Here is a 13,983-nt window from a genome sequence, read left to right as displayed (position 1 = left end):
GTGATTTCTTGCGCGCTGCAGGATGGACACAAAAAACTACTCACTCACATATCTTTTTCCACTCATTCTCCCATGTGTGTGAATGGACCGAGAAGCAAAAAAAAACGGCCAGGGGTTCCATTCCACACGACGTTTTTTTCCCAATCCCTCTATAGATATACATCATTCTTGCATACAAGTACTGAGGATGTGTGAGTCAGCAGCACATGTGATCCTTCTCTCGTCCGCGCTCTCCCATCCGAGGGCCTCTCTCATCATAACTTCCCCTCCGCCGTGTGCAGCCATACGTACCGTGCGCACCGGCTTGTCTGTTCCCCGTTGACGGTTATTCAGTCTGCTGGCAGAGATCAGCCGAGGAGTTGATGGTTTTTTGTGTAGGAAATATGTAGGTATATGTGCGTGCGTGTATGTCGGCCTAACGGTACCGTGCTTAGCTTCTCTCGTAAGCTTTCGCAGTAGGATGAATGAGACGGACTAGAGTCGATTCAGGAGAGCAATATATCGGTCAACTAACCGACCAACTCATCCAGCAGGGATTCCGCTTAACCCTGGTTGAGCAGGACAGGACTACGGCCGGGTTCGCTCACACTCGGCGGCGGCGGCGATATGTGTGTTTACTATGGGTTTAATTCTTTTGCTTGGGAAGCTGCTCTTTGTTTCTTTTATTCTACATTAATAGTTTATGGTATTCAATGAGAAGCGGAGGATAGCGGCAAAAAATAAGACTGCAACAACAACAATTTGTTTTCATCTCGGAATGCTTTGTGACCAAGAAGGGGGCGCAGGACATATATCTCTAGTTGCAGGATATTTTGGACAAACATCTTTTTGTTGGCTGATATAAAGATTAAATAGATCATCTATCGATCCAATTGGGACCAACGTAACTGATTTTTATTTGATGTTATTACCAGGTGAAAGGCTGATAACTCAATTCAAACACGAATTAATCGAATTGAAATTAGTGTGATTTTACCACACCTTTACCGTAACTCTCGAGCCATATGCTTAATCGTTGTGAAATTTAATTGAATTGGGTTGAAAAATATCACGTTTATTTCAAAATAATTGTGTTCAAATCGGCACATAAATCTTTAAGATGATAGAGTCGAACTAACTTGAATGGGATATGACGTTCGAACCTTCTGAACCTTATTTAGTACTTTATTTTTGTAGTTATTACTGCAATTTTCCAGGAGAATGGAAAAAACAAAATAAGATGATAAGAAAGTTTGAAAAGCTTTCGAAATTTCAATTCAATTAATTTAGTTCTAACCACATGGGGACATTCAATATTAAGAGATAAAGAGTATTCTGTCAATTACTTAAAATTGATAAACTTTATTCAAAATAAAAAAAAACATTAATATTAATATTTGGTCTTCCAAAAACATGTTTTTCACGTTTTTACCATTTGGTTTGAATCAACTGTCCAATCGTCAAAAAAAAATGAATAAATTGCGTCTTCTTTCGTACTTTGGAAAATACAACACAGTATAAAATAATTCAATACAATAAGAATAGAACTCAAGTACATCGCATTTGCCTTTTCTATCGGGGAAAAGTTACAGTTTTGCTTCACGAAGCCGAAGTTTTAATTTTTTCCAATGGCTTTATCCAAAAGTACAACTCCTTAGGAACATTTTTTCAAATTTGTATAGGGATTTACGAAATATAAAGCGCCCCCCTGTTACAATCGCATTATTTGAACTTTAAATTTTAAATGCGATTAAACTCGAAAATTCGAGAATCTGGGCCAATTTTTCACACGCTGTGTAGCTCTCGCATCAAAAGCGGTTTTAGCGTATTGCGAATATATAGCAATCTTCTTATGCCTAAAACACTCTAATGTTTGTTTGTGGTCATCCAAGCATTTTATATGGTCTGTAGCACATTTAAAATTCATTTGTATTTTAAAGTTCATTTAAAATACATCAATTTAAAGACAATTAAACTGGGGTCAAAGGGGTACTAAGCTTATTTGATACCGCGTACAAATAATCTTCTGAATCACTTAAGAATTATCCGAGTCATTGCAAAACAATCGGGTTTAAAAAAACACATAAAAACAACCCGCGTAAAAAAAAACATAGTGTAAATTCTTTGGGGGGGAGAAAGTAAAAAGCGATGTCCAAGACACGAGCGCATGGTTGACGCATGGTTCCACGATTAATCCACTCAACAGTGAGAAACGATTTTTATTTTCTCATTTTGGAATATAAAAATCCACTTTGTTCAGCAAAGTTGTAACAAATTAAAAAAAAAAAACAACTTTGTTGAAGACATCATACTTCTATATATTTTTTTTCAATGGACTTTTGTAGAGTTTTCTATAGATTGCTATTAAAAATCTTTTTTCGATATTTAACTTTTTATAGTGATTTTCTACAATTTTCGAATGTTCTACAAAATTATTTGCCACAACTAAACAAACAACATCTCTGAAAAAAGTTTATTTTTATCTCACATATATTTTTAGTTGTTGCCGATTTTAACTAGAATAATGCGCAAATTTGCAAAAATTACTCTTAACTAAAAAAATAATGATTTTGGAGTAATAGTGTCATGTCATGTCTTCAGTAAAGTTGTTCTATTAATCATTCTCCATTTTGTGGAAGTTAAAATTTTAGGATTAATCTACTTAAAAGTGAGAAATGAGTTTTAATTTTCTCATTTTTGCATAAAAAACTCCACTTTGTTGAGTAAAGTTCTAGCATATTTTGTAAGAAACAACTTTGTCGAAGACACTATACTTGTATAGTCATTTAAATGAATTATTGTGAAATTTTCTCTAGAATGCCCCTAAAATCATTTTTTCAATATAACTTTTTATAGTGATTTTCTAAAAATTTTCAATGTCCTAAAATGTTGTTAACTACCATAAAACACACAAGTTCACCGAAGAAAGTTTATTTTTATCTCTGAAATTTATTAAGTTATTAAAGATTTTTATTATGATAATACACTTATTTATTTACAAATCTGCACAGAAAACAGCGAGAGACAAATACCTATAACTGGACTAAATGACGTTTTTCTTATACTTAAATATAGAGAAGGTTTAATCTGCAGATATTTGCTGGTTTTGAAGATATCTATTAGTAATTTAGTGCATTGTTTCAATGAAAATCGTCAATAACCGATGAAATATGAGAGATAAAAATAAACTTTCTTGGATGAAATTGTGGGTTTGTGATAGTAAACAATAATGTAGAACATTGGAAAAATGTAGAAAATCACCACTTAATGTTATATTTAAAAAAATGATTTTCAGTGGCCCTCTGTAGAAATCTCCGCAAAAGTCTATTAAAAAAGGCAGATAGAAGTATGGTACCTTTGAAAAAGTTGTTTCCTATAAAATGTGCAACAACTTTGCTGAACAAAGTGAATTTTTACATGCAAAAATGAAAAAAGTTAAATTCGCTTCACACTGTTAAGGCGATTAATCACAAAATTGCAACTTCTATAAAATGGAGTATAATTAATGGATCCTCTTTCCTGGAGGCACTTTGGCTCTAAAATCTAGTTTTTTGGGCCAACATAATTTAGATCACGTTTTTGCAGCTTTGGAAACAGTGTGCGATGATCAGTTACTGTAAAAAAACTATTTTGTTTTAGAAACTTCATTAAATGTCATACAAAGTGTTGGAAAGTTTTAAGAAAGACAGTTATAGTTTTTTTTTGTTCACACAACATTTATTTGACACGGCACAAGACAGTTATAGTTCACAGTGTTTCGAAAGCAGAACAGAATTTCGTTATACCTCAGCCACAGAAACTGGAAGCAACATGTAATAGCATAATATACTGCTGCGTGGCTGAGAGAGCTGCACTTTTGGTGTCTACTTCCTTCCCACACGAGAAAAATATTATTGTTATAATTCCAAGCTCCAACACGATACAACGTGATATTTTGTTGCGTGGTTGAGAGCATCATCGTATTAGTCCCGTTCTACTGTTTGCCAACACGAAGTGAGATCCATGTTTTGTACATTCGTATTACTTACGGAACAAAACTTTTTGTGTGTTTTGCTAAACTGGAGAAATGACAGAACTTGAAACAAGGCGATTTACAGGCCATTTACAATATTGCTATAAAATAAACGTGGTTAAGCGAAACGATACAGATCGGATTCGATTGTTATTTTTGGATAAATAAGAACAATTTCATTTTTGACTGACCCATTTAAAGTCATAAAACCCATTTCTTAAAAATACATTATGTCGTGTAGTTTTTTTTATGTAAATACAGTCAAAAATAAACAAAAATTTCAATCAGTGTAAATTAATTTGTTTGCTGTTAACCAAATACGTCAACTTGTTTGTTTTGCTTATATTTTTTCAGTTTGTTTTTATTTAATTCAATTTTCAAATTTTTTCATGTATTTTTATTTGTTTTTTAATTTTATGCAAATTTGAATCAAATTATAATTATTATTTTTTTATAAAATTTTATATTAGTAGGGAACATCCATTTATTACGCAAGCGCCAAAATAATTTCGAGATATCACAATTTCCCAAGCGTGACGTATTTTTCAAATATTCTCTTTACGCTATTTCAGGTTAAGATAAGTCATATTTGAGAAATAAAAAAAACTGCTATATAAAAAATTTTAAGATCAACACAAAAGAAGAGGGTTTTAAAAATATTTATTTTTTCGCTGCATAATTAATGGCATTCCCTCATAATTTCAAAACAAAATTAGTTCAAATTATATTTCAATAATAAAAGAACTAACTTTATTGATTCAAAAACAAAAAACATTTATGTAAACAATTTTTTTCTGATTCTGATAAATAGAATGAAGACTATATATAAAAGAGTCCGACGTGTATAATGATCAAAATCCCTTTAAAACTAGAACCAGACAAGACATCATTTTTATATCAATGCCGATTCCGTACGCAGTCTGATCGCATTTGTGCGATAATTGAATGAAATTATTGTTTATGCTAAAATTGAATGAAATTTGCAGTTGCACCAATCACTTTTTCAAATGTCATTATACAGATTTGGAAGACGTTAGTGATTTTTATCAAATTGAAATTGTAACCACACAGCTGCAATATGCAAAGCGTAACAGTGGAATAAACTGTTGTGTGGCTGAGAGTTTGGCACCTCCTGCTATCTGTTTCCATTCGACACAAACAGTATTTCTCCCTGCCGCACAGGTGCAATATGCAACACGCTATAGTGTAACAAACTGTTGTGTGTCTGAGAGTGCTGCACTATTGATCCCGAAAGTACCCTTCCCGGAACGTCCAGGGATGGATCCCAAGTTCTCGGGAAATTTTCATTCGAATTCCGGGATCGAAGAAAATATTTTCTATAATGGGCCATCCACATACCACGTGGACAGTTTTTAAACGATTTTAAACACCCCCCCCCCCCGTGCACAACTGCCCATATAAATTCTAAAAATTTTGTGTGGACCGTGGACATCACACAGATCCCCCCCCCCTCCAAAGCTGTCCACTTGGTATGTGGATGGCCCCTAAGGAAAATTGATTTAAAATCACAGACTCTTGACAAACTTCTGTTTGGTTATGACTGGATTTCTTTCCTTCTCTTATTCTTTGATTTTTGATTTTATATAAACAAACTCGAATGATTTGTTTCACTCTTTGTCTATAAATATGCTCCTTAGGGCGCTAACGAAATGTATGGAAAAAATTACCTGCGAACTAAGGACTTAAAAATTGACCTATGAATTAAGAACTAAAAAAATCGGCGTTTTGAAATAATGCCTTTTGTGAAAATTTAACTCAGTCCGACTTATCAGTCTTTTCTACTAGATAACGACAAGCAAATACAAACTAAATAAATCACCGTGTTTTTACTTTGCTTTGCAATATTTTTTACTTCCCGGGATACCGGGATCAAATTTTTAATTTAAATGGACGTTCTGTTGGTATTTGCGTCCATCCGACACGAGAATTATTTGATTGTCTTTCTTCCAAGCCGCAACACGATACAATGCTTTATTTTGTTGCATGGCCTAAAGCTCCATCGGTCCAATTAATCTTTTTACCAATACGAAATAAGATTCATTTTCCGTATATTCATATTACATACGAAATAAAACCTTTTTGCGTCTTGCGAAACTGGGAAAATGACACTACCTGCAAAAAAGGCGGGGCCACTTACAACATGAGTCTAAAAAAATATCGCTGATTTTCCAGTTGATTTTTGGTTCATTTTTTCGCTGTAATTGAAAGATGAGATGCTGATAATTAAACCAAAAATTTAAGGAAAAAATCACCTCTTAATTAAGATATTTGTGTTCAAGAACTGATACCTTCCTGTTGTCAGTTATAGAAGCGAGGTTGTGATTGGTTGAATGGAATTAAACAAAATATTATTGTTTTTTCTATTCAACTTTTCATTTATTCAGATTAAAATGATATGTCAACTATTACAGAAACACTATAACACAAATTTGGGGCAAGCTTCACTTGTCGATCAAGACATTGACTTTTAAAATCCGTATAATATGTGCTTGGCGTAGTCCTACGACAAAAATTACGTCTCAACGGTTCACGTTATGAAAAGGTTACGCTCTAACGATGAATAATTGTATTGTTAAGAAACTTTGCAAAAAAGCCAACTCCATTTTACAAGGGTAAGACCTGTTGAAAACTAGTTTTCTTATAATACATTAGACACGTTGTAGTTTAAAATTTGCTGGTAAAAACCCTCTCATTAGAATCATTAGAATTTGTAGCATTTATTCAAAAAATTCACTCAAGTTTCAATGAAGGATCACCAACAATTGATTCTCAAAGCAATCTGCTCTTGCTCTCTCATTTATTGTTTAGGAAAGAAGATCAAGCCAATTTCAGCGCTATTTCAACCAATTCACTATATTTGTTTTGTACATGTATTGTACAACAGTTGGATGCGGTGTTTGTGCCTCTCGCCGTAGAACGAAACAAAAGTTTAAATTAGTTGAGCAAACCTCAGATATCCAGGAGGATAGCGATAGATTGTAGATCAATAATATCGTAACTCCTAAATGATTATGAAAGGTTCTAAGAAGTTTTGACGAAATTTAGAACGACTCATACAAATGCTGGTCAAGTAAAAAAAAAGGTCATCAAATTTGAGAACACACATGATTTATTGAAAATATCCTTAACACATCTTTTAATCATCTGGGCTAAAACGTTAATTATTATAGATTGCATTTTTTATATATAAATCTACAGGAGAATTTGTGCCATCACTGGTTCCAGCTACATTCAAGAAAACTTCGAATCTCGCGATCCATTAATCAACCGAACGGAACCCATCAACCATTCTTCCTGTGGGCTGCTGAAAACTATTTCCTTCCTCACCCTGCTCCCGGGGCGCGTTCCTCGGGCCCATTATGATATTGTCCTTTCTGGCTGTACACACGTACCGAAATCCACCCGAAGATTTTGATCCTATTTTTAGCCGACCATCGAACACGTTTCCTACACGCCGCTACGGTAATCGATGAATTCCTCGCACCCGGACGCATTTCTTTCATTTCGACTCCCTCACTCCTTTTCCTAGCGATTATTCCTTACATAGAGAAGACTGATTCATGACTAGAGAGGCTTATTTCCGCTGTGAATGCAATCTGAACGCGCGAAATTTCCGTTACTTCGCTTACTTGGCTCCGCCAGAAAATTAAGATTAATTCATTTACTGAAAATATGTTGGTATTCAAATTTAAAATCTCTTCACTCTGTGGCTGCACTCCAGGTTACCCAGAAGTAAGAAAAAAACCGTTCACATCCTGACGCTTTTTTTCACTTTTTCCCGCTCCTGACTGACACACTCAATCAGGAACCCTCTTCCTCCGGCTAGTCGTCCACACACACTCGGTGTTATCGGCTTTCTGGTATCTACAAGTTGCGTGTTTAGTGCGTGTTTTATGAGATAGTTTTTTTTTCATTCCCGCACTTTTACCCTGGACAGGATCTTCTTCGGCCGGGACGATCGCCGTTATTTTTTTGCCCAGCAGCCACCAGAAACCGTTCGCTTTTTCGGCGAAGGGACAAAAACAACGGTCCCTCGTCAAGATCGAATTCCCATTTCCTCAACCAACTAACGTAAAAAAATCTCATCTCCCGACTGCATCTATTCCCAACCTAGAAAAAAAACGCTTTCTCACTCGCTTATGCTTAATTATATCTTTGATTTATATTAATAACAAAAGATCTTCGGATGAATGATGAGCATGGAAATGAAAGAAAAAATCTTCCTATCCTAGAGCCAACAACGGAATAAAAAAATCACGTGTGAATCGCGCAGGGAAAAAATACCGTTACACTCACGCGGGTTCTATTTCTTACCCCCTAGGACCGAGGGCCCTAAGCTATTTCGGCAGCACATTTTTCCTCCCTTCCCCTTGTGCATACGCACAGCAACGCAGCGCTAGAAGGCCTATTAAAATATGCATAAAAAACGTACGGTAAGGAACCGCGGCATCTTACGCACTGACGATCCTCACGGGCCCAGAACGCACCGAAGGAAATGCCGAAAAAACTGTATTTCTGCGTAAATCCGATCCGAGGGGGAACGAACCGAGACGGCGAAAGAAGCAATGTATGCGCTTGCCATCGGACCGGTGAGCGAGGTAGGGTCCTTGGGCAGGAACAAGCGCAGAAGAAAAAAAGCAGCTACCTCTAAGACGGTTGGGTACGCGAAAGGACCCCGGCAGCAGAAAAAAGGGAAACGTCGAGGAAAAAATCATCACAATCATCCCCGAGGGATGATGCTGGTTTCGATTGGGACGAACTTTTTTACCGCTCTCCTCTCGTTTCGATTCAACTTCACGCTGGCTTGTTTATTAATTTTCTCGTATTAAGTTTATAGTTTGTAGAAATCACGAGCGATCGAGAAACGGAGCTGGGAGAAGAAGAAAAAAAAAACAACTATTTTGGAGGGAAACTATTGCAGGCGCATGATTCGAATGATCGGTTTGTTTGTATGCGACAAGCAAATCGTCCTTTTGTGAGGAGTGATTGTGCAGGCTAGAGTTGTGATAAAATTAGCGAGACAAAAATACAGCTGCAGATTAGTGTTTTTGGAAAGGGCTTAGGGGTAATTTTAATTTTTACTCGGAAATTGGTAAACTTGATTATTGTAACTTCTAAGGAGCTTTAAATCCTGTATCGAACATTTTTAGGGGTATATTTCATAAGAAATGTGATAGTTTTTAACTTGTTTTACAGATAAAAATCATATTAGCAAACTGGTCACTTCAAGTTTTGAGTAACATTCGTCTTCTCTAGCCATTGACGAATTAACGTGAAACTCATTTGAAATATTTTTACAGTCTATGTTTTCAATGTGAATTCTCGCTTTTCGGTTTTGCTTCAAAGAAAAGTTTGGTCATAGAATTAAAATAATGTGAGATTGAAAAGGCGATTTTAGATGGGAGCCAGTTAAGCAGTGATCGACATCGGAAGACAAATTTTGGTTTCAATATGTTTCAAGAATTCGTTCTCGGTTCATTCCAATAATAACTACAGTCGAATCCCTCTGTTACGACAACTTATATAGTGACAAATCTCTCTGTAGCGACATTTTCAATGGTCCCCCCTGCTTTAAATTCATAAAAAACATTCGTTTTATTGCGACATTTCTCTATAACGACGGTCCCTTGCGATGTCGCTATAAAGCGATTCGTCTGTATTATAATTTTTGCAGTTTATTCAACAATTATGTTTTCAAAGCTGCTAAACAGGTGCTATGATTATTATATTAAATTTCACTTATTAATAAGCTAATTTACAGAAAAATGAGATATGAAGGAAGTTTCGAGCGCGTTGAGATGATTCTAAATAAATTAAATTGAATTTAAGAGTATGATGAAATTATGTTCCACACGTTATGAATATCACTTTAGCACTTGTTATAATCGCAATCGAGATTTTTTATACTGTCTCACAAAATACAACTGGTTTTAGAATTCTAAAATTATATTCTCACAAAAAAATCGAAGAAAAAATTGTAACCATTTCCTGAGTACTAAAGAAAATCCTCTGTGAAACAGATGTAAACTTTTTAAAACACGTTCGGAAGGATTAAAATAGTTTCCCTCGATTAATCGAAACTTTAAATGATTGTTGTAGAAGTTTACCAAATCAGTTTTATGAGTGCTGGCAAAAAAAAAAGTGAACAAATTGATTTAGTTATGTTTGTATATAACTTTACGTATTTGGAGTATTTCATCTCAATACAGAGTGGGCTGCTGTGTTGTTTTAAATTGTTTTCTTTTCCTACCCTGATTTCAGAAAAATAGGCAATCCTGAGGTTTCAAAATTACCCGAATGTCCAATTCCAAGCATCGGAAGCAGATGTTTTACCCTAACAATGATTCTTGTTTTTTTTTTCTTCTCATTGATAAATATGAAAATCCACAGCTGATCTGGTTCATTTGATTGTGCCCTTTATTTTTTCGAGTTACTCTTATACAAGTTGGCCAAATACTATTTAATATGGGTGTTTCAAGAACCGGGATGATGCCGAGGCCAGATTCCGACCCCATATGTCCAAAATGAAACTCAAAATGGCTACTTCTGGTTTAACGAGAACATTCAAAAATGACAAACTATCCTTTAATTTGAGTATTTCCAAAATCAAAAACGCTTATATCCAACCCCAGACCAAGAATCCAAGATAAAGAACTCTAGTTTCTGCAAAATAGCCTGAAATGGTTTTAGTTTTAAAGTTATTTATTTTTTCTAGCTCATATGAGAGCCTGAAATGGTCAAATATAATTTAATATGGGTACATATTTCCGAAAACTAAATGATGTATAAAACCGGAAACCAAATTGTCAAATATTAATTGGACTGATGCTTTGATAGCAAAAATGGAATGCGGACGCCGTTTTAAAATCCAAGATGTCGAAGTCCGGTTATTGTAATTCCGCGTCAAATATTACCCAATTTTTCTGGAACCAAAATGGGCCCCACTGTAGTCCAGAGCATCCAGAGTTCTCCTTGGAGGGCAGCTTATCTGAGCATCTGTTTCGCATGTCAGGGACGGCTCAAACAGCGACAGATCCATAGCGGGCGTTTGACTATGAAATACGGAATCTCGCCAGCTACATCCAAAACGGCCGACTGGACATCGCGGCCCAAGGAATACATGCTAAACCAAAAATACTATGTACTAACAATCAAGAAAATAATGCGAATCGGAATTATCGATATAGCCCTAGACAAACGAAAAAGGACAACGATTAGAAACATGGAATGTTAGGATTTTGCACGAATCGGCAAGCGCGGGCATCTTGGCCAGAGAGCTACGGTGGGCAAATGAGGACAAAGCAGCTATACAAGAAGTGCGTGGCCCCAAAACCAGAGGATGTGAATTCCAGGCGGTATATCTCAAACGCGGGCACTTCTTTTGAGTACCATATCTACTACAGTGGCAGCGACAGAGCGACGATGGTTTCTTGCTGAAGTTAAATCTACCTTATTTTTGGTCGCAGCTTACTGTGGCGTCTTTAGTGGCAGTTACGATAAACTAATGACAGCGCAGTGATGCAGAAGGTTTGTTTACATAATGTTTTCGACGATGGAGCGTGAAAGACGTGAGAAAATTTTGCACACTCATGTTGGAAATCCGACGTGGTCAGGTGCGAAAATTGCGTAGTACCTCAAGGTCTCCAAATCAACCGTAAACAGCGTTCTGGAACGATTCAATGAAACTCTAACGCTGGATCGCGCTAATCACAGCAACCGCAGAAGTGGAACGATTGACAAGCAGCTACGATTGGAAGTCTGCAGAGAAGTTTGGACGAACCCAGGGATCACCCTGCGCAATTTGGCTAAGAATTTCTCGGCACTGTACAGCACTGTTCGACGAATCCGTCGGCGTGAAGGCCTGCGATCGTTTCACGCTAGCAAGCATCCAAACAGGACCCTCAAGCAGAATTTTGTTGCAAAACGCCGCACTAGGATGCTATATTAGAAAGTCTTGAACAAATTCAACGGCTGCATTGTAATGGACGATGAGTTATATGTAAAAAAAGATTTCGGACAGCTCCCAGGACAAAAAAATTATATGTTCAAGTGCAAGGGTGATGTCTCCAAGCGGTTTAATTTCGTGTTTGCTGACAAGTTCGGTCGAAAGCGGTTAGTGTGGCGAGAGATCTGCAGCTGTGGCAAAAAACAAGGTTTTCATCACCGGATCAACCATGAACGGCCAGCGGTACAAGTAACAGTGCCTCTAGAAGCGGATTTTGCCATTCATCCAATCGTATGACGGTCCGGAGAAGTTCTAGCCTGACCTGTCAAACTGGTACAAGAACAAGGAGAATGGAATTGATATCATCGAAAAAGCAATCAACCCACCAAATTGCACAGGTTTTCGTCCATCTGAAAATATTGACCGTGCAGAAATATTTTTTTCTGTATTTTCCTAAAAGGTCAACGAATCTGCTACAAAATGAAGATATGTCCCATATGAAGCAAATGAAACTATTATTAGGTGGAGGCTTTTTAATGATGGTCTATGATTATTGAGGATCGAGGGCAGATTTTTCAAATCCAGCCTTATCAACGAGCCGACAAACGATAAAGAAAACGAGAAAACGTTAGGAAATTGTTGACAGCACGATATGAAGATCTTCATCGGAGATATGAACATACAAGTCGGGCGGAACGAATCCTCTTGCCTCGTTATTGGTAGGGAAAGCTTTTACTGTACCACAAACAACAACGACTAGAGGTTAGTAACTTCTATGTGAGGTATTTTCGGTTGTCTAACGTCGATTCAAATCACTTTTCGTGGTAGTGATCCGCGCCCGGCAGTCTAACGTATTCAAATCAAGATCCAAGAGAAAGATATGGCTGAACATCCAAACGCTGTTAGCGGGAGGAGTCGCTGCAGAGTACATTCGGAATGTTGAAGTGGACCTGGATGAGCAGTAGAAGCACAGCGAAAGAGATACTGGGAAGGTAGCGCTACCAAAAAGAGGCTTTACTACCGCAAGAAACGAGAACACGAAAATTGCTTCACCACGTACAATACGAGGAGTTTCGATAGAGCGATTAACGGAATTAGGAACCGGAGCGTGCTAGTTCCTGCCATGTGTAATGACAGAGAGGGAAACCTGAATCGCAGGTGGCCAGGCGCTGGAAAAAACACTTCAAAGTGGTAAGTGAGTCGTCGAGGGTAACAGGAGAGAAATTAGGAAGGATGGGCAAGCTGTGGATCTTCCAAAGTCGTTAGCGAGCGGTTTATAGTGCAATTCACCATTATTCTGTAGGTATGGTCTAGGGAGAAACCCTCTATGGACTTGGAAGGACTCATATACGCTATCTATAAGAAAATTCTCTCCCACATCCTGTTCCATAGACTAAGGCCGTTACAGCAAGCTTTTGTTGGTGAATAACAGTGCGGTTTTCGAGCGGGACGACCTACAACTAGGCGTTCAACTTGAGACAGATCCTCGACAAGTTTCGAGAACACAACTTGCAGACTTCAGAGCAGCGTACGACTCAGTTAAGAGAAAACTGTTATGGCAGATAATGAACAAGCATGGTTTTCAACAAAACTGATTAGACTGTTTCATGTCACCCCTGATGGTTCCACATCAAGCGTCAGGATAGCCAGTGAAGCAGGGTGACGGACTGTCAAACTCATTGTTCAACATCGCATTGGAAGGACGGAGGGCTGGCGTGCAGAGAAGCGGCACCATCATGACAAAGTCTCACTTGCTACAAGGGGTTGCGGACGATATCGACATCATTGGTATTAACCGTAGAGCGATGAAAGAGGCCTTTGGACCTGCAAAGAGGAAAGCTACGAGAATTGGATTTGTCATAAGCTCGGCCAAAACATTTACATGGTGGCTAGTAGAAAGCGTGGGAGTCCGTCGGATGTTGGTGTTGCGGTGGTAATAGATGGGGAATCATCTGAAGTATTCGACGAATTTATTTACCTGGGTACATTGTTGACGTGCGACAATGAGATGAGCAGACTCTTACAA

General features: G+C 37.3%; 1 protein-coding gene across 2 annotated transcripts in view; it reads right to left on the bottom strand.

Moving 5' to 3' along the window:
• LOC129726729 (B-cell lymphoma/leukemia 11B) overlaps positions 1-13,983 on the bottom strand; it is a 188,616-nt gene that overhangs the window by 47,226 nt on the left and 127,407 nt on the right. The window lies entirely within an intron of this gene.

This window comes from Wyeomyia smithii, chromosome 3, assembly GCF_029784165.1.
Source record: "Wyeomyia smithii strain HCP4-BCI-WySm-NY-G18 chromosome 3, ASM2978416v1, whole genome shotgun sequence".
Classification (NCBI taxonomy): domain Eukaryota; kingdom Metazoa; phylum Arthropoda; class Insecta; order Diptera; family Culicidae; genus Wyeomyia; species Wyeomyia smithii.
Note: the sequence above shows the minus strand (reverse complement) of the source record. Positions and strands in the feature narration are given on the sequence as shown.